This window comes from Microtus oregoni, unplaced genomic scaffold (genome assembly GCF_018167655.1).
Source record: "Microtus oregoni isolate MIOR12 unplaced genomic scaffold, Mior012 000084F_ref0000050, whole genome shotgun sequence".
Classification (NCBI taxonomy): domain Eukaryota; kingdom Metazoa; phylum Chordata; class Mammalia; order Rodentia; family Cricetidae; genus Microtus; species Microtus oregoni.
This window is the reverse complement of record NW_024544550.1, coordinates 2,346,117-2,368,965: the sequence shown is the minus strand read 5'-3', so window position 1 is coordinate 2,368,965 and position 22,849 is coordinate 2,346,117.

Sequence of the window (22,849 nt, the reverse complement as noted above, 5' to 3'; positions counted from 1 at the left end):
GGGTGATCGGTGCTCAGTACGTTGGGTGCTCACTACTCAGGGTGCTGGGTGCTCAGTGCTCAGGGTGCTGGGTGCTCAGTACGTTGGGTGCTCACTACTCAGGGTGCTGGGTGCTCAGTGCTCAGGGTGCTGGGTGCTCAGTGCTCAGGGTGCTGGGTGCTCAGTGCTCAGGGTGCTGGGTGCTCAGTACTCAGGGTGCTGGGTGCTCAGTGCTCGGGGTGCTGGGTGCTCAGTGCTCAAGGTGCTGGGTGCTCAGTACTCAGGGTGCTGGGTGCTCAGTACTCGGGGTGCTGGGTGCTCAGTACTCAGGGTGCTGGGTGCTCAGTACTCAGGGTGCTGGGTGCTCATTACTCGGGTGCTGGGTGCTCAGTGCTAAGGGTGCTGGGTGCTCAGTGCTCGGGGTGCTGGGTGCTCAGTGCTCAGTACTCAGTGTGCTGGGTGCTCAGTGCTCGGGGTGCTGGGTGCTCAGTGCTCAGTACTCAGGGTGCTGGGTGCTCAGTGCTCATTGTGCTGGGTGCTCAGTGCTCAGGGTGCTGGGTGCTCAGTGCTCAGGGTGCTGGGTACTCAGTGCTCAGGGTGCTGGGTGCTCAGTACTCAGGGTGCTGGGTGCTCAGTGCTCAGGGTGCTGGGTGCTCAGTGCTCAGGATGCTGGGTGCTCAGTGCTCGGGGTACCTAGTGCTCAGTGCTCGGGGTGCTGGGTGCTCAGTGCTCAGTGCCCAGGGTGCTGGGTGCTCAGTGCTCAGTGCTCAGGGTGCTGGTTGCTCAGTACTCAGGGTGCTGGGTGCTCAGTACTCAGGGTGCTGGGTGCTCAGTGCTCAGGGTGCTGGGTGCTCAGTACTCAGGGTGCTGGGTGATCAGTGCTCGGGGTGCTGGGTGCTCAGTGCTCAGGGTGCTGGGTGCTCAGTGCTCAGGGTGCTGGGTGCTCAGTACTCAGGGTGCTGGGTGCTCAGTGCTCGGGGTGCTCGGTGCTCAGTACTCAAGGTGTTGGGTGCACAGTGCTCAGGGTGCTGGGTGCTCAGTACTCAGGGTGCTCGGTGCTTAGTACTCAGGGTGCTGGGTGATCAGTACTCCGGGTGCTGGGTGCTCAGTGCTCGGGGTGCTCGGTGCTCAGTGCTCAAGGTGCTGGGTGCTCAGTACTCAGGGTGCTCATTGCTCATGGTGCATGGTGCTCAGTACTCAGGGTGCTGGGTGCTCGGTGCTCAGGGTGCTCGGTGCTCGGGGTGCTGGGTGCTCAGTGCTCGGGGTGCTCGGAGCTCAGTACTCAGGGTGCTGGGTGCTCAGTGCTCAGGGTGCTCGGTGCTCAGTACTCAGGGTGCTGGATGCTCAGTGCTCGGGGTGATCGGTGCTCAGTACGTTGGGTGCTCACTACTCAGGGTGCTGGGTGCTCAGTGCTCAGGGTGCTGGGTGCTCAGTACGTTGGGTGCTCACTACTCAGGGTGCTGGGTGCTCAGTGCTCAGGGTGCTGGGTGCTCAGTGCTCAGGGTGCTGGGTGCTCAGTGCTCAGGGTGCTGGGTGCTCAGTACTCAGGGTGCTGGGTGCTCAGTGCTCGGGGTGCTGGGTGCTCAGTGCTCAAGGTGCTGGGTGCTCAGTACTCAGGGTGCTGGGTGCTCAGTACTCGGGGTGCTGGGTGCTCAGTACTCAGGGTGCTGGGTGCTCAGTACTCAGGGTGCTGGGTGCTCATTACTCGGGTGCTGGGTGCTCAGTGCTAAGGGTGCTGGGTGCTCAGTGCTCGGGGTGCTGGGTGCTCAGTGCTCAGTACTCAGTGTGCTGGGTGCTCAGTGCTCGGGGTGCTGGGTGCTCAGTGCTCAGTACTCAGGGTGCTGGGTGCTCAGTGCTCATTGTGCTGGGTGCTCAGTGCTCAGGGTGCTGGGTGCTCAGTGCTCAGGGTGCTGGGTACTCAGTGCTCAGGGTGCTGGGTGCTCAGTACTCAGGGTGCTGGGTGCTCAGTGCTCAGGGTGCTGGGTGCTCAGTGCTCAGGATGCTGGGTGCTCAGTGCTCGGGGTACCTAGTGCTCAGTGCTCGGGGTGCTGGGTGCTCAGTGCTCAGTGCCCAGGGTGCTGGGTGCTCAGTGCTCAGTGCTCAGGGTGCTGGTTGCTCAGTACTCAGGGTGCTGGGTGCTCAGTACTCAGGGTGCTGGGTGCTCAGTGCTCAGGGTGCTGGGTGCTCAGTACTCAGGGTGCTGGGTGATCAGTGCTCGGGGTGCTGGGTGCTCAGTGCTCAGGGTGCTGGGTGCTCAGTGCTCAGGGTGCTGGGTGCTCAGTACTCAGGGTGCTGGGTGCTCAGTGCTCGGGGTGCTCGGTGCTCAGTACTCAAGGTGTTGGGTGCACAGTGCTCAGTGTGCTGGGTGCTCAGTCCTCGGGATGCTCTGTGCTCAGTGATCAGGGTGCTGGGTGCTCAGTACTCAGGGTGCTCGGTGCTCAGTACTCAGGGTTCTCAGTGCTCAGTACTCAGGGTGCTGGGTACTCAGTGCTCAGGGTGCTGGGTGCTCAGTACTCAGGGTGCTCAGTGCTCAGTACTTGGGGTGCTTGGTGCTCAGTACTCAGGGTGCTCAGTGCTCAGTACTCGGGGTGCTGGGTGCTCAGTGCTCAGGGTGCTCAGTGCTCAGTGCTCGGAGTGCTGGGTGCTCAGTGCTCGGGGCGCTGGGTGCTCAGTGCTCGGGGTGCTGGGTGCTCAGTACTCGGGGTGCTGGGTGCTCAGTGATCGGGGTGCAGGGTGCTCAGTGCTCGGGGTGCTGGGTGCTCAGTGCTCAGGGTGCTGGGTGCTCAGTGATCGGGGTGCTGGGTGCTCAGTGCTCTGGGTGCTTAGTGCTCAGTACTCAGGGTGCTCACTGCTCGGGGAGCTCGGTGCTCAGTACTCAGGGTGCTGGGTGCTCAGTACTCAGTGCTCGGGGTCCTGGGTGCTCCGTGCTCGGGATGCTGGGTGCTCAGTGCTCTGGGTGCGTAGTGCTCAGTACTCAGGGTGCTGGGTGCTCAGTACTCAGGGTGCTCAGTGCTCGGGGTGCTGGGTGCTCAGTACTCAGGGTGCTGGGTGCTCAGTACTCAGGGACCTGGCTGCTCTTTCTCGGGGTGCTGGGTGCTCAGTGCTCGGAGTGCTGGGTGCTCAGTGCTCGGGGTGCTGGGTGCTCAGTGCTCAGTACTCAGGGTGCTGGGTGCTCAGTGCTCGGGGTGCTGGGTGCTCAGTGCTCAGTCCTCAGGGTGCTGGGTACTCAGTGCTCAGGGTGCTGGGTGCTAAGTGCTCAGGGTGCTGGGTGCTCAGTGCTCAGGTGCTGGGTACTCAGTGCTCAGGGTGCTGGGTGCTCAGTACTCAGGGTGCTCAGTGCTCAGTATTCGGGGTGCTGGGTGCTCAGTGCTCAGAGTGCTCAGTGCTCAGTACTCGGGGTGCTGGGTGCTCAGTGCTCAGGGTGCTCAGTGCTCAGTTCTCCGGGTGCTGGATGCTCAGTGATCGGGGCGCTGGGTGCTCAGTGCTCGGGGTGCTGGGTGCTCAGTACTCGGGGTGCTGGGTGCTCAGTGTTCAGGGTGCTCAGTGCTCAGTACTCAGTGCTCAGGGTGCTCAGTGCTCAGTGCTCAGGGTGCTGGGTGTTCAGTTCTCGGGGTGCTCGGAGCTCAGTACTCAGGGTGCTGTGTGCTCAGTGCTCGGGGTGATCGGTGCTCAGTACTCAGGGTGCCAGGTGCTCAGTGCTCGGGGTGCTCGGTGCTCAGTACGTTGGGTGCAGACTACTCAGGGTGCTGGGTGCTCAGTGCTCAGGGTGCTGGGTGCTCAGTGCTCAGGGTGCTGGGTGCTCAGTGCTCAGGGTGCTGGGTGCTCAGTGCTCAGGGTGCTGGGTACTCAGTGCTCAGGGTGCTCGGTGCTCAGTGCTCAGGGTGCTGGGTGCTCAGTGCTCGCGGTGCTGGGTGCTCAGTGCTCAGGGTGCTCGGTGCTCAGTACTCAGGGTGCTGGGTGCTCAGTGCTCGCGGTGCTGGTTGCTCAGTGCTCGGGGTGCTCGGTGCTCAGTACTCAGGGTGCTGGGTGCTCAGTGCTCGAGGTGCTCAGTACTCAGGGTGCTGTGTGTTCAGTGCTCAGGGTGCTGGGTGCTCAGTACTCAGGGTGCTCGGTGCTTAGTACTCAGGGTGCTGGGTGATCAGTACTCCGGGTGCTGGGTGCTCAGTGCTCGGGGTGCTCGGTGCTCAGTGCTCAAGGTGCTGGGTGCTCAGTACTCAGGGTGCTCATTGCTCAGCGTGCATGGTGCTCAGTACTCAGGGTGCTGGGTGCTCGGTGCTCAGGGTGCTCGGTGCTCGGGGTGCTGGGTGCTCAGTGCTCGGGGTGCTCGGAGCTCAGTACTCAGGGTGCTGGGTGCTCAGTGCTCAGGGTGCTCGGTGCTCAGTACTCAGGGTGCTGGATGCTCAGTGCTCGGGGTGATCGGTGCTCAGTACGTTGGGTGCTCACTACTCAGGGTGCTGGGTGCTCAGTGCTCAGGGTGCTCGGTGCTCAGTGCTCGGAGTGCTCGGTGCTCAGTGCTCGGGGCGCTGGGTGCTCAGTGCTCGGGGTGCTGGGTGCTCAGTGCTCGGGGTGCTCGGAGCTCAGTACTCAGGGTGCTGGGTGCTCAGTGCTCAGGGTGCTCGGTGCTCAGTACTCAGGGTGCTGGATGCTCAGTGCTCGGGGTGATCGGTGCTCAGTACGTTGGGTGCTCACTACTCAGGGTGCTGGGTGCTCAGTGCTCAGGGTGCTGGGTGCTCAGTACGTTGGGTGCTCACTACTCAGGGTGCTGGGTGCTCAGTGCTCAGGGTGCTCGGTGCTCAGTGCTCGGAGTGCTCGGTGCTCAGTGCTCGGGGCGCTGGGTGCTCAGTCCTCGGGGTGCTGGGTGCTCAGTACTCGGGGTGCTGGGTGCTCAGTGATCGGGGTGCAGGGTGCTCAGTGCTCGGGGTGCTGGGTGCTCAGTGCTCAGGGTGCTGGGTGCTCAGTGATCGGGGTGCTGGGTGCTCAGTGCTCTGGGTGCTTAGTGCTCAGTACTCAGGGTGCTGGATGCTCAGTACTCAGTGCTCGGGGTCCTGGGTGCTCCGTGCTCGGGATGCTGGGTGCTCAGTGCTCTGGGTGCTTAGTGCTCAGTACTCAGGGTGCTGGGTGCTCAGTACTCAGGGTGCTCAGTGCTCGGGGTGCTGGGTGCTCAGTACTCAGGGTGCTGGGTGCTCAATACTCAGGGTCCTGGCTGCTCATTCTCGGGGTGCTGGCTTCTCAGTGCTCGGAGTGCTGGGTGCTCAGTGCTTGGGGTGCTGGGTGCTCAGTGCTCAGTACTCAGGGTGCTGGGTGCTCAGTGCTCGGGGTGCTGGGTACTCAGTGCTCAGTACTCAGGGTGCTGGGTGCTCAGTGCTCAGGGTGCTGGGTGCTCAGTGCTCAGGGTGCTGGGTGCTCAGTGCTCAGGGTGCTGGGTACTCAGTTCTCAGGGTGCTGGGTGCTCAGTACTGAGGGTGCTCAGTGCTCAGTATTCGGGGTGATGGGTGCTCAGTGCTCAGGGTGCTCAGTGCTCAGTACTCGGGGTGCTGGGTGCTCAGTGCTCAGGGTGCTCAGTGCTCAGTTCTCGGGGTGCTGGGTGCTCAGTGCTCGAGGCGCTGGGTGCTCAGTGCTCGGGGTGCTGGGTGCTCAGTGTTCAGGGTGCTCAGTGCTCAGTACTCAGTGCTCAGGGTGCTCAGTGCTCAGTGCTCAGGGTGCTGGGTGTTCAGTGCTCGGGGCGCTGGGTGCTCAGTTCTCGGGGTGCTCGGAGCTCAGTACTCAGGGTGCTGTGTGCTCAGTGCTCGGGGTGATCGGTGCTCAGTACTCAGGGTGCCAGGTGCTCAGTGCTCGGGGTGCTCGGTGCTCAGTACGTTGGGTGCTCACTACTCAGGGTGCTGGGTGCTCAGTGCTCAGGGTGCTGGGTTCTCAGTGCTCAGGGTGCTGGGTGCTCAGTACTCAGGGTGCTGGGTGCTCCATGCTCGGGGTGCTATGTGCTCAGTGCTCAGGGTGCTGGGTGCTCAGTACTCAGGGTGCTGGGTGCTCAGTACTCGGGGTGCTGGGTGCTCAGTACTCAGGGTGCAGGGTGCTCAGTACTCAGGGTGCTGGGTGCTCAGTACTCGGGTGCTGGGTGCTCAGTGCTCAGGGTGCTCGGTGCTCAGTGCTCGAGGTGCTGGGTGCTCAGTGCTCAGTACTCAGGGTGCTGGGTGCTCAGTGCTCAGGGTGCTGGGTGCTCAGTGCTCAGTACTCTGGGTGCTGGGTGCTCAGTGCTCAGGGTGCTGTGTGCTCAGTACTCAGGGTGCTGGGTGCTCAGTGCTCGGGGTGCTGGGTGCTCAGTGCTCAGGGTGCTGGGTGCTCAGTACTCACGGTGCTGGGTGCTCAGTACTCGAGGTGCTGGGTGCTCAGTACTCAGGGTGCTGGGTGCTCAGTACTCAGGGTGCTGGGTGCTCAGTACTCGGGTGCTGGGTGCTCAGTGCTCAGGGTGCTGGGTGCTCAGTGCTCGGGGTGCTGGGTGCTTAGTGCTCAGTACTCAGGGTGCTGGGTGCTCAGTGCTCAGGGTGCTGGGTGCTCAGTGCTCAGGGTGCTGGGTGCTCAGTACTCAGGGTGCTGGGTGCTCAGTGCTCAGTACTCAGTGTGCTGGGTGCTCAGTGCTCAGTACTCAGGGTGCTGGGTGCTCAGTGCTCGCGGTGCTGGGTGCTCAGTGCTCGGGGTGCTCGGTGCTCAGTACTCAGGGTGCTGGGTGCTCAGTGCTCGAGGTGCTCAGTACTCAGGGTGCTGTGTGTTCAGTGCTCAGGGTGCTGGGTGCTCAGTACTCAGGGTGCTCGGTGCTTAGTACTCAGGGTGCTGGGTGATCAGTACTCCGGGTGCTGGGTGCTCAGTGCTCGGGGTGCTCGGTGCTCAGTGCTCAAGGTGCTGGGTGCTCAGTACTCAGGGTGCTCATTGCTCAGGGTGCATGGTGCTCAGTACTCAGGGTGCTGGGTGCTCGGTGCTCAGGGTGCTCGGTGCTCGGGGTGCTGGGTGCTCAGTGCTCGGGGTGCTCGGAGCTCAGTACTCAGGGTGCTGGGTGCTCAGTGCTCAGGGTGCTCGGTGCTCAGTACTCAGGGTGCTGGATGCTCAGTGCTCGGGGTGATCGGTGCTCAGTACGTTGGGTGCTCACTACTCAGGGTGCTGGGTGCTCAGTGCTCAGGGTGCTGGGTGCTCAGTACGTTGGGTGCTCACTACTCAGGGTGCTGGGTGCTCAGTGCTCAGGGTGCTGGGTGCTCAGTGCTCAGGGTGCTGGGTGCTCAGTGCTCAGGGTGCTGGGTGCTCAGTACTCAGGGTGCTGGGTGCTCAGTGCTCGGGGTGCTGGGTGCTCAGTGCTCAAGGTGCTGGGTGCTCAGTACTCAGGGTGCTGGGTGCTCAGTACTCGGGGTGCTGGGTGCTCAGTACTCAGGGTGCTGGGTGCTCAGTACTCAGGGTGCTGGGTGCTCATTACTCGGGTGCTGGGTGCTCAGTGCTAAGGGTGCTGGGTGCTCAGTGCTCGGGGTGCTGGGTGCTCAGTGCTCAGTACTCAGTGTGCTGGGTGCTCAGTGCTCGGGGTGCTGGGTGCTCAGTGCTCAGTACTCAGGGTGCTGGGTGCTCAGTGCTCATTGTGCTGGGTGCTCAGTGCTCAGGGTGCTGGGTGCTCAGTGCTCAGGGTGCTGGGTACTCAGTGCTCAGGGTGCTGGGTGCTCAGTACTCAGGGTGCTGGGTGCTCAGTGCTCAGGGTGCTGGGTGCTCAGTGCTCAGGATGCTGGGTGCTCAGTGCTCGGGGTACCTAGTGCTCAGTGCTCGGGGTGCTGGGTGCTCAGTGCTCAGTGCCCAGGGTGCTGGGTGCTCAGTGCTCAGTGCTCAGGGTGCTGGTTGCTCAGTACTCAGGGTGCTGGGTGCTCAGTACTCAGGGTGCTGGGTGCTCAGTGCTCAGGGTGCTGGGTGCTCAGTACTCAGGGTGCTGGGTGATCAGTGCTCGGGGTGCTGGGTGCTCAGTGCTCAGGGTGCTGGGTGCTCAGTGCTCAGGGTGCTGGGTGCTCAGTACTCAGGGTGCTGGGTGCTCAGTGCTCGGGGTGCTCGGTGCTCAGTACTCAAGGTGTTGGGTGCACAGTGCTCAGTGTGCTGGGTGCTCAGTCCTCGGGATGCTCTGTGCTCAGTGATCAGGGTGCTGGGTGCTCAGTACTCAGGGTGCTCGGTGCTCAGTACTCAGGGTTCTCAGTGCTCAGTACTCAGGGTGCTGGGTACTCAGTGCTCAGGGTGCTGGGTGCTCAGTACTCAGGGTGCTCAGTGCTCAGTACTTGGGGTGCTTGGTGCTCAGTACTCAGGGTGCTCAGTGCTCAGTACTCGGGGTGCTGGGTGCTCAGTGCTCAGGGTGCTCAGTGCTCAGTGCTCGGAGTGCTGGGTGCTCAGTGCTCGGGGCGCTGGGTGCTCAGTGCTCGGGGTGCTGGGTGCTCAGTACTCGGGGTGCTGGGTGCTCAGTGATCGGGGTGCAGGGTGCTCAGTGCTCGGGGTGCTGGGTGCTCAGTGCTCAGGGTGCTGGGTGCTCAGTGATCGGGGTGCTGGGTGCTCAGTGCTCTGGGTGCTTAGTGCTCAGTACTCAGGGTGCTCACTGCTCGGGGAGCTCGGTGCTCAGTACTCAGGGTGCTGGGTGCTCAGTACTCAGTGCTCGGGGTCCTGGGTGCTCCGTGCTCGGGATGCTGGGTGCTCAGTGCTCTGAGTGCGTAGTGCTCAGTACTCAGGGTGCTGGGTGCTCAGTACTCAGGGTGCTCAGTGCTCGGGGTGCTGGGTGCTCAGTACTCAGGGTGCTGGGTGCTCAGTACTCAGGGACCTGGCTGCTCATTCTCGGGGTGCTGGGTGCTCAGTGCTCGGAGTGCTGGGTGCTCAGTGCTCGGGGTGCTGGGTGCTCAGTGCTCAGTACTCAGGGTGCTGGGTGCTCAGTGCTCGGGGTGCTGGGTGCTCAGTGCTCAGTCCTCAGGGTGCTGGGTACTCAGTGCTCAGGGTGCTGGGTGCTAAGTGCTCAGGGTGCTGGGTGCTCAGTGCTCAGGTGCTGGGTACTCAGTGCTCAGGGTGCTGGGTGCTCAGTACTCAGGGTGCTCAGTGCTCAGTATTCGGGGTGCTGGGTGCTCAGTGCTCAGAGTGCTCAGTGCTCAGTACTCGGGGTGCTGGGTGCTCAGTGCTCAGGGTGCTCAGTGCTCAGTTCTCCGGGTGCTGGATGCTCAGTGATCGGGGCGCTGGGTGCTCAGTGCTCGGGGTGCTGGGTGCTCAGTACTCGGGGTGCTGGGTGCTCAGTGTTCAGGGTGCTCAGTGCTCAGTACTCAGTGCTCAGGGTGCTCAGTGCTCAGTGCTCAGGGTGCTGGGTGTTCAGTTCTCGGGGTGCTCGGAGCTCAGTACTCAGGGTGCTGTGTGCTCAGTGCTCGGGGTGATCGGTGCTCAGTACTCAGGGTGCCAGGTGCTCAGTGCTCGGGGTGCTCGGTGCTCAGTACGTTGGGTGCAGACTACTCAGGGTGCTGGGTGCTCAGTGCTCAGGGTGCTGGGTGCTCAGTGCTCAGGGTGCTGGGTGCTCAGTGCTCAGGGTGCTGGGTGCTCAGTGCTCAGGGTGCTGGGTACTCAGTGCTCAGGGTGCTCGGTGCTCAGTGCTCAGGGTGCTGGGTGCTCAGTGCTCGCGGTGCTGGGTGCTCAGTGCTCAGGGTGCTCGGTGCTCAGTACTCAGGGTGCTGGGTGCTCAGTGCTCGCGGTGCTGGTTGCTCAGTGCTCGGGGTGCTCGGTGCTCAGTACTCAGGGTGCTGGGTGCTCAGTGCTCGAGGTGCTCAGTACTCAGGGTGCTGTGTGTTCAGTGCTCAGGGTGCTGGGTGCTCAGTACTCAGGGTGCTCGGTGCTTAGTACTCAGGGTCCTGGGTGATCAGTACTCCGGGTGCTGGGTGCTCAGTGCTCGGGGTGCTCGGTGCTCAGTGCTCAAGGTGCTGGGTGCTCAGTACTCAGGGTGCTCATTGCTCAGCGTGCATGGTGCTCAGTACTCAGGGTGCTGGGTGCTCGGTGCTCAGGGTGCTCGGTGCTCGGGGTGCTGGGTGCTCAGTGCTCGGGGTGCTCGGAGCTCAGTACTCAGGGTGCTGGGTGCTCAGTGCTCAGGGTGCTCGGTGCTCAGTACTCAGGGTGCTGGATGCTCAGTGCTCGGGGTGATCGGTGCTCAGTACGTTGGGTGCTCACTACTCAGGGTGCTGGGTGCTCAGTGCTCAGGGTGCTCGGTGCTCAGTGCTCGGAGTGCTCGGTGCTCAGTGCTCGGGGCGCTGGGTGCTCAGTGCTCGGGGTGCTGGGTGCTCAGTGCTCGGGGTGCTCGGAGCTCAGTACTCAGGGTGCTGGGTGCTCAGTGCTCAGGGTGCTCGGTGCTCAGTACTCAGGGTGCTGGATGCTCAGTGCTCGGGGTGATCGGTGCTCAGTACGTTGGGTGCTCACTACTCAGGGTGCTGGGTGCTCAGTGCTCAGGGTGCTGGGTGCTCAGTACGTTGGGTGCTCACTACTCAGGGTGCTGGGTGCTCAGTGCTCAGGGTGCTCGGTGCTCAGTGCTCGGAGTGCTCGGTGCTCAGTGCTCGGGGCGCTGGGTGCTCAGTCCTCGGGGTGCTGGGTGCTCAGTACTCGGGGTGCTGGGTGCTCAGTGATCGGGGTGCAGGGTGCTCAGTGCTCGGGGTGCTGGGTGCTCAGTGCTCAGGGTGCTGGGTGCTCAGTGATCGGGGTGCTGGGTGCTCAGTGCTCTGGGTGCTTAGTGCTCAGTACTCAGGGTGCTCACTGCTCGGGGAGCTCGGTGCTCAGTACTCAGGGTGCTGGATGCTCAGTACTCAGTGCTCGGGGTCCTGGGTGCTCCGTGCTCGGGATGCTGGGTGCTCAGTGCTCTGGGTGCTTAGTGCTCAGTACTCAGGGTGCTGGGTGCTCAGTACTCAGGGTGCTCAGTGCTCGGGGTGCTGGGTGCTCAGTACTCAGGGTGCTGGGTGCTCAATACTCAGGGTCCTGGCTGCTCATTCTCGGGGTGCTGGCTTCTCAGTGCTCGGAGTGCTGGGTGCTCAGTGCTTGGGGTGCTGGGTGCTCAGTGCTCAGTACTCAGGGTGCTGGGTGCTCAGTGCTCGGGGTGCTGGGTACTCAGTGCTCAGTACTCAGGGTGCTGGGTGCTCAGTGCTCAGGGTGCTGGGTGCTCAGTGCTCAGGGTGCTGGGTGCTCAGTGCTCAGGGTGCTGGGTACTCAGTTCTCAGGGTGCTGGGTGCTCAGTACTGAGGGTGCTCAGTGCTCAGTATTCGGGGTGATGGGTGCTCAGTGCTCAGGGTGCTCAGTGCTCAGTACTCGGGGTGCTGGGTGCTCAGTGCTCAGGGTGCTCAGTGCTCAGTTCTCGGGGTGCTGGGTGCTCAGTGCTCGAGGCGCTGGGTGCTCAGTGCTCGGGGTGCTGGGTGCTCAGTGTTCAGGGTGCTCAGTGCTCAGTACTCAGTGCTCAGGGTGCTCAGTGCTCAGTGCTCAGGGTGCTGGGTGTTCAGTGCTCGGGGCGCTGGGTGCACAGTTCTCGGGGTGCTCGGAGCTCAGTACTCAGGGTGCTGTGTGCTCAGTGCTCGGGGTGATCGGTGCTCAGTACTCAGGGTGCCAGGTGCTCAGTGCTCGGGGTGCTCGGTGCTCAGTACGTTGGGTGCTCACTACTCGGGGTGCTGGGTGCTCAGTGCTCAGGGTGCTGGGTTCTCAGTGCTCAGGGTGCTGGGTGCTCAGTACTCAGGGTGCTGGGTGCTCCATGCTCGGGGTGCTATGTGCTCAGTGCTCAGGGTGCTGGGTGCTCAGTACTCAGGGTGCTGGGTGCTCAGTACTCGGGGTGCTGGGTGCTCAGTACTCAGGGTGCAGGGTGCTCAGTACTCAGGGTGCTGGGTGCTCAGTACTCGGGTGCTGGGTGCTCAGTGCTCAGGGTGCTCGGTGCTCAGTGCTCGAGGTGCTGGGTGCTCAGTGCTCAGTACTCAGGGTGCTGGGTGCTCAGTGCTCAGGGTGCTGGGTGCTCAGTGCTCAGTACTCTGGGTGCTGTGTGCTCAGTGCTCAGGGTGCTGTGTGCTCAGTACTCAGGGTGCTGGGTGCTCAGTGCTCGGGGTGCTGGGTGCTCAGTGCTCAGGGTGCTGGGTGCTCAGTACTCACGGTGCTGGGTGCTCAGTACTCGAGGTGCTGGGTGCTCAGTACTCAGGGTGCTGGGTGCTCAGTACTCAGGGTGCTGGGTGCTCAGTACTCGGGTGCTGGGTGCTCAGTGCTCAGGGTGCTGGGTGCTCAGTGCTCGGGGTGCTGGGTGCTTAGTGCTCAGTACTCAGGGTGCTGGGTGCTCAGTGCTCAGGGTGCTGGGTGCTCAGTGCTCAGGGTGCTGGGTGCTCAGTACTCAGGGTGCTGGGTGCTCAGTGCTCAGTACTCAGTGTGCTGGGTGCTCAGTGCTCAGTACTCAGGGTGCTGGGTGCTCAGTGCTCGCGGTGCTGGGTGCTCAGTGCTCGGGGTGCTCGGTGCTCAGTACTCAGGGTGCTGGGTGCTCAGTGCTCGAGGTGCTCAGTACTCAGGGTGCTGTGTGTTCAGTGCTCAGGGTGCTGGGTGCTCAGTACTCAGGGTGCTCGGTGCTTAGTACTCAGGGTGCTGGGTGATCAGTACTCCGGGTGCTGGGTGCTCAGTGCTCGGGGTGCTCGGTGCTCAGTGCTCAAGGTGCTGGGTGCTCAGTACTCAGGGTGCTCATTGCTCAGGGTGCATGGTGCTCAGTACTCAGGGTGCTGGGTGCTCGGTGCTCAGGGTGCTCGGTGCTCGGGGTGCTGGGTGCTCAGTGCTCGGGGTGCTCGGAGCTCAGTACTCAGGGTGCTGGGTGCTCAGTGCTCAGGGTGCTCGGTGCTCAGTACTCAGGGTGCTGGATGCTCAGTGCTCGGGGTGATCGGTGCTCAGTACGTTGGGTGCTCACTACTCAGGGTGCTGGGTGCTCAGTGCTCAGGGTGCTGGGTGCTCAGTACGTTGGGTGCTCACTACTCAGGGTGCTGGGTGCTCAGTGCTCAGGGTGCTGGGTGCTCAGTGCTCAGGGTGCTGGGTGCTCAGTGCTCAGGGTGCTGGGTGCTCAGTACTCAGGGTGCTGGGTGCTCAGTGCTCGGGGTGCTGGGTGCTCAGTGCTCAAGGTGCTGGGTGCTCAGTACTCAGGGTGCTGGGTGCTCAGTACTCGGGGTGCTGGGTGCTCAGTACTCAGGGTGCTGGGTGCTCAGTACTCAGGGTGCTGGGTGCTCATTACTCGGGTGCTGGGTGCTCAGTGCTAAGGGTGCTGGGTGCTCAGTGCTCGGGGTGCTGGGTGCTCAGTGCTCAGTACTCAGTGTGCTGGGTGCTCAGTGCTCGGGGTGCTGGGTGCTCAGTGCTCAGTACTCAGGGTGCTGGGTGCTCAGTGCTCATTGTGCTGGGTGCTCAGTGCTCAGGGTGCTGGGTGCTCAGTACTCAGGGTGCTGGGTGCTCAGTGCTCAGGGTGCTGGGTGCTCAGTGCTCAGGATGCTGGGTGCTCAGTGCTCGGGGTACCTAGTGCTCAGTGCTCGGGGTGCTGGGTGCTCAGTGCTCAGTGCCCAGGGTGCTGGGTGCTCAGTGCTCAGGATGCTGGGTGCTCAGTGCTCGGGGTACCTAGTGCTCAGTGCTCGGGGTGCTGGGTGCTCAGTGCTCAGTGCCCAGGGTGCTGGGTGCTCAGTGCTCAGTGCTCAGGGTGCTGGTTGCTCAGTACTCAGGGTTCTGGGTGCTCAGTACTCAGGGTGCTGGGTGCTCAGTGCTCAGGGTGCTGGGTGCTCAGTACTCAGGGTGCTGGGTGATCAGTGCTCGGGGTGCTGGGTGCTCAGTGCTCAGGGTGCTGGGTGCTCAGTGCTCAGGGTGCTGGGTGCTCAGTACTCAGGGTGCTGGGTGCTCAGTGCTCGGGGTGCTCGGTGCTCAGTACTCAAGGTGTTGGGTGTACAGTGCTCAGTGTGCTGGGTGCTCAGTCCTCGGGATGCTCTGTGCTCAGTGATCAGGGTGCTGGGTGCTCAGTACTCAGGGTGCTCGGTGCTCAGTACTCAGGGTTCTCAGTGCTCAGTACTCAGGGTGCTGGGTACTCAGTGCTCAGGGTGCTGGGTGCTCAGTACTCAGGGTGCTCAGTGCTCAGTACTTGGTGTGCTTGGTGCTCAGTACTCAGGGTGCTCAGTGCTCAGTACTCGGGGTGCTGGGTGCTCAGTGCTCAGGGTGCTCAGTGCTCAGTGCTCGGAGTGCTGGGTGCTCAGTGCTCGGGGCGCTGGGTGCTCAGTGCTCGGGGTGCTGGGTGCTCAGTACTCGGGGTGCTGGGTGCTCAGTGATCGGGGTGCAGGGTGCTCAGTGCTCGGGGTGCTGGGTGCTCAGTGCTCAGGGTGCTGGGTGCTCAGTGATCGGGGTGCTGGGTGCTCAGTGCTCTGGGTGCTTAGTGCTCAGTACTCAGGGTGCTCACTGCTCGGGGAGCTCGGTGCTCAGTACTCAGGGTGCTGGGTGCTCAGTACTCAGTGCTCGGGGTCCTGGGTGCTCCGTGCTCGGGATGCTGGGTGCTCAGTGCTCTGGGTGCGTAGTGCTCAGTACTCAGGGTGCTGGGTGCTCAGTACTCAGGGTGCTCAGTGCTCGGGGTGCTGGGTGCTCAGTACTCAGGGTGCTGGGTGCTCAGTACTCAGGGACCTGGCTGCTCATTCTCGGGGTGCTGGGTGCTCAGTGCTCGGAGTGCTGGGTGCTCAGTGCTCGGGGTGCTGGGTGCTCAGTGCTCAGTACTCAGGGTGCTGGGTGCTCAGTGCTCGGGGTGCTGGGTGCTCAGTGCTCAGTCCTCAGGGTGCTGGGTACTCAGTGCTCAGGGTGCTGGGTGCTAAGTGCTCAGGGTGCTGGGTGCTCAGTGCTCAGGTGCTGGGTACTCAGTGCTCAGGGTGCTGGGTGCTCAGTACTCAGGGTGCTCAGTGCTCAGTATTCGGGGTGCTGGGTGCTCAGTGCTCAGAGTGCTCAGTGCTCAGTACTCGGGGTGCTGGGTGCTCAGTGCTCAGGGTGCTCAGTGCTCAGTTCTCCGGGTGCTGGATGCTCAGTGATCGGGGCGCTGGGTGCTCAGTGCTCGGGGTGCTGGGTGCTCAGTACTCGGGGTGCTGGGTGCTCAGTGTTCAGGGTGCTCAGTGCTCAGTACTCAGTGCTCAGGGTGCTCAGTGCTCAGTGCTCAGGGTGCTGGGTGTTCAGTTCTCGGGGTGCTCGGAGCTCAGTACTCAGGGTGCTGTGTGCTCAGTGCTCGGGGTGATCGGTGCTCAGTACTCAGGGTGCCAGGTGCTCAGTGCTCGGGGTGCTCGGTGCTCAGTACGTTGGGTGCAGACTACTCAGGGTGCTGGGTGCTCAGTGCTCAGGGTGCTGGGTGCTCAGTGCTCAGGGTGCTGGGTGCTCAGTGCTCAGGGTGCTGGGTGCTCAGTGCTCAGGGTGCTGGGTACTCAGTGCTCAGGGTGCTCGGTGCTCAGTGCTCAGGGTGCTGGGTGCTCAGTGCTCGCGGTGCTGGGTGCTCAGTGCTCAGGGTGCTCGGTGCTCAGTACTCAGGGTGCTGGGTGCTCAGTGCTCGCGGTGCTGGTTGCTCAGTGCTCGGGGTGCTCGGTGCTCAGTACTCAGGGTGCTGGGTGCTCAGTGCTCGAGGTGCTCAGTACTCAGGGTGCTGTGTGTTCAGTGCTCAGGGTGCTGGGTGCTCAGTACTCAGGGTGCTCGGTGCTTAGTACTCAGGGTGCTGGGTGATCAGTACTCCGGGTGCTGGGTGCTCAGTGCTCGGGGTGCTCGGTGCTCAGTGCTCAAGGTGCTGGGTGCTCAGTACTCAGGGTGCTCATTGCTCAGCGTGCATGGTGCTCAGTACTCAGGGTGCTGGGTGCTCGGTGCTCAGGGTGCTCGGTGCTCGGGGTGCTGGGTGCTCAGTGCTCGGGGTGCTCGGAGCTCAGTACTCAGGGTGCTGGGTGCTCAGTGCTCAGGGTGCTCGGTGCTCAGTACTCAGGGTGCTGGATGCTCAGTGCTCGGGGTGATCGGTGCTCAGTACGTTGGGTGCTCACTACTCAGGGTGCTGGGTGCTCAGTGCTCAGGGTGCTCGGTGCTCAGTGCTCGGAGTGCTCGGTGCTCAGTGCTCGGGGCGCTGGGTGCTCAGTGCTCGGGGTGCTGGGTGCTCAGTGCTCGGGGTGCTCGGAGCTCAGTACTCAGGGTGCTGGGTGCTCAGTGCTCAGGGTGCTCGGTGCTCAGTACTCAGGGTGCTGGATGCTCAGTGCTCGGGGTGATCGGTGCTCAGTACGTTGGGTGCTCACTACTCAGGGTGCTGGGTGCTCAGTGCTCAGGGTGCTGGGTGCTCAGTACGTTGGGTGCTCACTACTCAGGGTGCTGGGTGCTCAGTGCTCAGGGTGCTCGGTGCTCAGTGCTCGGAGTGCTCGGTGCTCAGTGCTCGGGGCGCTGGGTGCTCAGTCCTCGGGGTGCTGGGTGCTCAGTACTCGGGGTGCTGGGTGCTCAGTGATCGGGGTGCAGGGTGCTCAGTGCTCGGGGTGCTGGGTGCTCAGTGCTCAGGGTGCTGGGTGCTCAGTGATCGGGGTGCTGGGTGCTCAGTGCTCTGGGTGCTTAGTGCTCAGTACTCAGGGTGCTCACTGCTCGGGGAGCTCGGTGCTCAGTACTCAGGGTGCTGGATGCTCAGTACTCAGTGCTCGGGGTCCTGGGTGCTCCGTGCTCGGGATGCTGGGTGCTCAGTGCTCTGGGTGCTTAGTGCTCAGTACTCAGGGTGCTGGGTGCTCAGTACTCAGGGTGCTCAGTGCTCGGGGTGCTGGGTGCTCAGTACTCAGGGTGCTGGGTGCTCAATACTCAGGGTCCTGGCTGCTCATTCTCGGGGTGCTGGCTTCTCAGTGCTCGGAGTGCTGGGTGCTCAGTGCTTGGGGTGCTGGGTGCTCAGTGCTCAGTACTCAGGGTGCTGGGTGCTCAGTGCTCGGGGTGCTGGGTACTCAGTGCTCAGTACTCAGGGTGCTGGGTGCTCAGTGCTCAGGGTGCTGGGTGCTCAGTGCTCAGGGTGCTGGGTGCTCAGTGCTCAGGGTGCTGGGTACTCAGTTCTCAGGGTGCTGGGTGCTCAGTACTGAGGGTGCTCAGTGCTCAGTATTCGGGGTGATGGGTGCTCAGTGCTCAGGGTGCTCAGTGCTCAGTACTCGGGGTGCTGGGTGCTCAGTGCTCAGGGTGCTCAGTGCTCAGTTCTCGGGGTGCTGGGTGCTCAGTGCTCGAGGCGCTGGGTGCTCAGTGCTCGGGGTGCTGGGTGCTCAGTGTTCAGGGTGCTCAGTGCTCAGTACTCAGTGCTCAGGGTGCTCAGTGCTCAGTGCTCAGGGTGCTGGGTGTTCAGTGCTCGGGGCGCTGGGTGCACAGTTCTCGGGGTGCTCGGAGCTCAGTACTCAGGGTGCTGTGTGCTCAGTGCTCGGGGGTGATCGGTGCTCAGTACTCAGGGTGCCAGGTGCTCAGTGCTCGGGGTGCTCGGTGCTCAGTACGTTGGGTGCTCACTACTCGGGGTGCTGGGTGCTCAGTGCTCAGGGTGCTGGGTTCTCAGTGCTCAGGGTGCTGGGTGCTCAGTACTCAGGGTGCTGGGTGCTCCATGCTCGGGGTGCTATGTGCTCAGTGCTCAGGGTGCTGGGTGCTCAGTACTCAGGGTGCTGGGTGCTCAGTACTCGGGGTGCTGGGTGCTCAGTACTCAGGGTGCAGGGTGCTCAGTACTCAGGGTGCTGGGTGCTCAGTACTCGGGTGCTGGGTGCTCAGTGCTCAGGGTGCTCGGTGCTCAGTGCTCGAGGTGCTGGGTGCTCAGTGCTCAGTACTCAGGGTGCTGGGTGCTCAGTGCTCAGGGTGCTGGGTGCTCAGTGCTCAGTACTCTGGGTGCTGTGTGCTCAGTGCTCAGGGTGCTGTGTGCTCAGTACTCAGGGTGCTGGGTGCTCAGTGCTCGGGGTGCTGGGTGCTCAGTGCTCAGGGTGCTGGGTGCTCAGTACTCACGGTGCTGGGTGCTCAGTACTCGAGGTGCTGGGTGCTCAGTACTCAGGGTGCTGGGTGCTCAGTACTCAGGGTGCTGTGTGCTCAGTACTCGGGTGCTGGGTGCTCAGTGCTCAGGGTGCTGGGTGCTCAGTGCTCGGGGTGCTGGGTGCTTAGTGCTCAGTACTCAGGGTGCTGGGTGCTCAGTGCTCAGGGTGCTGGGTGCTCAGTGCTCAGGGTGCTGGGTGCTCAGTACTCAGGGTGCTGGGTGCTCAGTGCTCAGTACTCAGTGTGCTGGGTGCTCAGTGCTCAGTACTCAGGGTGCTGGGTGCTCAGTGCTCGCGGTGCTGGGTGCTCAGTGCTCGGGGTGCTCGGTGCTCAGTACTCAGGGTGCTGGGTGCTCAGTGCTCGAGGTGCTCAGTACTCAGGGTGCTGTGTGTTCAGTGCTCAGGGTGCTGGGTGCTCAGTACTCAGGGTGCTCGGTGCTTAGTACTCAGGGTGCTGGGTGATCAGTACTCCGGGTGCTGGGTGCTCAGTGCTCGGGGTGCTCGGTGCTCAGTGCTCAAGGTGCTGGGTGCTCAGTACTCAGGGTGCTCATTGCTCAGGGTGCATGGTGCTCAGTACTCAGGGTGCTGGGTGCTCGGTGCTCAGGGTGCTCGGTGCTCGGGGTGCTGGGTGCTCAGTGCTCGGGGTGCTCGGAGCTCAGTACTCAGGGTGCTGGGTGCTCAGTGCTCAGGGTGCTCGGTGCTCAGTACTCAGGGTGCTGGATGCTCAGTGCTCGGGGTGATCGGTGCTCAGTACGTTGGGTGCTCACTACTCAGGGTGCTGGGTGCTCAGTGCTCAGGGTGCTGGGTGCTCAGTACGTTGGGTGCTCACTACTCAGGGTGCTGGGTGCTCAGTGCTCAGGGTGCTGGGTGCTCAGTGCTCAGGGTGCTGGGTGCTCAGTGCTCAGGGTGCTGGGTGCTCATTACTCGGGTGCTGGGTGCTCAGTGCTAAGGGTGCTGGGTGCTCAGTGCTCGGGGTGCTGGGTGCTCAGTGCTCAGTACTCAGGGTGCTGGGTGCTCAGTGCTCATTGTGCTGGGTGCTCAGTGCTCAGGGTGCTGGGTGCTCAGTGCTCAGGGTGCTGGGTACTCAGTGCTCAGGGTGCTGGGTGCTCAGTACTCAGGGTGCTGGGTGCTCAGTGCTCAGGGTGCTGGGTGCTCAGTGCTCAGGATGCTGGGTGCTCAGTGCTCGGGGTACCTAGTGCTCAGTGCTCGGGGTGCTGGGTGCTCAGTGCTCAGTGCCCAGGGTGCTGGGTGCTCAGTGCTCAGTGCTCAGGGTGCTGGTTGCTCAGTACTCAGGGTTCTGGGTGCTCAGTACTCAGGGTGCTGGGTGCTCAGTGCTCAGGGTGCTGGGTGCTCAGTACTCAGGGTGCTGGGTGATCAGTGCTCGGGGTGCTGGGTGCTCAGTGCTCAGGGTGCTGGGTGCTCAGTGCTCAGGGTGCTGGGTGCTCAGTACTCAGGGTGCTGGGTGCTCAGTGCTCGGGGTGCTCGGTGCTCAGTACTCAAGGTGTTGGGTGCACAGTGCTCAGTGTGCTGGGTGCTCAGTCCTCGGGATGCTCTGTGCTCAGTGATCAGGGTGCTGGGTGCTCAGTACTCAGGGTGCTCGGTGCTCAGTACTCAGGGTTCTCAGTGCTCAGTACTCAGGGTGCTGGGTACTCAGTGCTCAGGGTGCTGGGTGCTCAGTACTCAGGGTGCTCAGTGCTCAGTACTTGGGGTGCTTGGTGCTCAGTACTCAGGGTGCTCAGTGCTCAGTACTCGGGGTGCTGGGTGCTCCGTGCTCAGGGTGCTCAGTGCTCAGTGCTCGGAGTGCTGGGTGCTCAGTGCTCGGGGCGCTGGGTGCTCAGTGCTCGGGGTGCTGGGTGCTCAGTACTCGGGGTGCTGGGTGCTCAGTGATCGGGGTGCAGGGTGCTCAGTGCTCGGGGTGCTGGGTGCTCAGTGCTCAGGGTGCTGGGTGCTCAGTGATCGGGGTGCTGGGTGCTCAGTGCTCTGGGTGCTTAGTGCTCAGTACTCAGGGTGCTCACTGCTCGGGGAGCTCGGTGCTCAGTACTCAGGGTGCTGGGTGCTCAGTACTCAGTGCTCGGGGTCCTGGGTGCTCCGTGCTCGGGATGCTGGGTGCTCAGTGCTCTGGGTGCGTAGTGCTCAGTACTCAGGGTGCTGGGTGCTCAGTACTCAGGGTGCTCAGTGCTCGGGGTGCTGGGTGCTCAGTACTCAGGGTGCTGGGTGCTCAGTACTCAGGGACCTGGCTGCTCATTCTCGGGGTGCTGGGTGCTCAGTGCTCGGAGTGCTGGGTGCTCAGTGCTCGGGGTGCTGGGTGCTCAGTGCTCAGTACTCAGGGTGCTGGGTGCTCAGTGCTCGGGGTGCTGGGTGCTCAGTGCTCAGTCCTCAGGGTGCTGGGTACTCAGTGCTCAGGGTGCTGGGTGCTAAGTGCTCAGGGTGCTGGGTGCTCAGTGCTCAGGTGCTGGGTACTCAGTGCTCAGGGTGCTGGGTGCTCAGTACTCAGGGTGCTCAGTGCTCAGTATTCGGGGTGCTGGGTGCTCAGTGCTCAGAGTGCTCAGTGCTCAGTACTCGGGGTGCTGGGTGCTCAGTGCTCAGGGTGCTCAGTGCTCAGTTCTCCGGGTGCTGGATGCTCAGTGATCGGGGCGCTGGGTGCTCAGTGCTCGGGGTGCTGGGTGCTCAGTACTCGGGGTGCTGGGTGCTCAGTGTTCAGGGTGCTCAGTGCTCAGTACTCAGTGCTCAGGGTGCTCAGTGCTCAGTGCTCAGGGTGCTGGGTGTTCAGTTCTCGGGGTTCTCGGAGCTCAGTACTCAGGGTGCTGTGTGCTCAGTGCTCGGGGTGATCGGTGCTCAGTACTCAGGGTGCCAGGTGCTCAGTGCTCGGGGGTGCTCGGTGCTCAGTACGTTGGGTGCAGACTACTCAGGGTGCTGGGTGCTCAGTGCTCAGGGGTGCTGGGTGCTCAGTGCTCAGGGTGCTGGGTGCTCAGTGCTCAGGGTGCTGGGTGCTCAGTGCTCAGGGTGCTGGGTACTCAGTGCTCAGGGTGCTCGGTGCTCAGTGCTCAGGGTGCTGGGTGCTCAGTGCTCGCGGTGCTGGGTGCTCAGTGCTCAGGGTGCTCGGTGCTCAGTACTCAGGGTGCTGGGTGCTCAGTGCTCGCGGTGCTGGTTGCTCAGTGCTCGGGGTGCTCGGTGCTCAGTACTCAGGGTGCTGGGTGCTCAGTGCTCGAGGTGCTCAGTACTCAGGGTGCTGTGTGTTCAGTGCTCAGGGTGCTGGGTGCTCAGTACTCAGGGTGCTCGGTGCTTAGTACTCAGGGTGCTGGGTGATCAGTACTCCGGGTGCTGGGTGCTCAGTGCTCGGGGTGCTCGGTGCTCAGTGCTCAAGGTGCTGGGTGCTCAGTACTCAGGGTGCTCATTGCTCAGCGTGCATGGTGCTCAGTACTCAGGGTGCTGGGTGCTCGGTGCTCAGGGTGCTCGGTGCTCGGGGTGCTGGGTGCTCAGTGCTCGGGGTGCTCGGAGCTCAGTACTCAGGGTGCTGGGTGCTCAGTGCTCAGGGTGCTCGGTGCTCAGTACTCAGGGTGCTGGATGCTCAGTGCTCGGGGTGATCGGTGCTCAGTACGTTGGGTGCTCACTACTCAGGGTGCTGGGTGCTCAGTGCTCAGGGTGCTCGGTGCTCAGTGCTCGGAGTGCTCGGTGCTCAGTGCTCGGGGCGCTGGGTGCTCAGTGCTCGGGGTGCTGGGTGCTCAGTGCTCGGGGTGCTCGGAGCTCAGTACTCAGGGTGCTGGGTGCTCAGTGCTCAGGGTGCTCGGTGCTCAGTACTCAGGGTGCTGGATGCTCAGTGCTCGGGGTGATCGGTGCTCAGTACGTTGGGTGCTCACTACTCAGGGTGCTGGGTGCTCAGTGCTCAGGGTGCTGGGTGCTCAGTACGTTGGGTGCTCACTACTCAGGGTGCTGGGTGCTCAGTGCTCAGGGTGCTCGGTGCTCAGTGCTCGGAGTGCTCGGTGCTCAGTGCTCGGGGCGCTGGGTGCTCAGTCCTCGGGGTGCTGGGTGCTCAGTACTCGGGGTGCTGGGTGCTCAGTGATCGGGGTGCAGGGTGCTCAGTGCTCGGGGTGCTGGGTGCTCAGTGCTCAGGGTGCTGGGTGCTCAGTGATCGGGGTGCTGGGTGCTCAGTGCTCTGGGTGCTTAGTGCTCAGTACTCAGGGTGCTCACTGCTCGGGGAGCTCGGTGCTCAGTACTCAGGGTGCTGGATGCTCAGTACTCAGTGCTCGGGGTCCTGGGTGCTCCGTGCTCGGGATGCTGGGTGCTCAGTGCTCTGGGTGCTTAGTGCTCAGTACTCAGGGTGCTGGGTGCTCAGTACTCAGGGTGCTCAGTGCTCGGGGTGCTGGGTGCTCAGTACTCAGGGTGCTGGGTGCTCAATACTCAGGGTCCTGGCTGCTCATTCTCGGGGTGCTGGCTTCTCAGTGCTCGGAGTGCTGGGTGCTCAGTGCTTGGGGTGCTGGGTGCTCAGTGCTCAGTACTCAGGGTGCTGGGTGCTCAGTGCTCGGGGTGCTGGGTACTCAGTGCTCAGTACTCAGGGTGCTGGGTGCTCAGTGCTCAGGGTGCTGGGTGCTCAGTGCTCAGGGTGCTGGGTGCTCAGTGCTCAGGGTGCTGAGTACTCAGTTCTCAGGGTGCTGGGTGCTCAGTACTGAGGGTGCTCAGTGCTCAGTATTCGGGGTGATGGGTGCTCAGTGCTCAGGGTGCTCAGTGCTCAGTACTCGGGGTGCTGGGTGCTCAGTGCTCAGGGTGCTCAGTGCTCAGTTCTCGGGGTGCTGGGTGCTCAGTGCTCGAGGCGCTGGGTGCTCAGTGCTCGGGGTGCTGGGTGCTCAGTGTTCAGGGTGCTCAGTGCT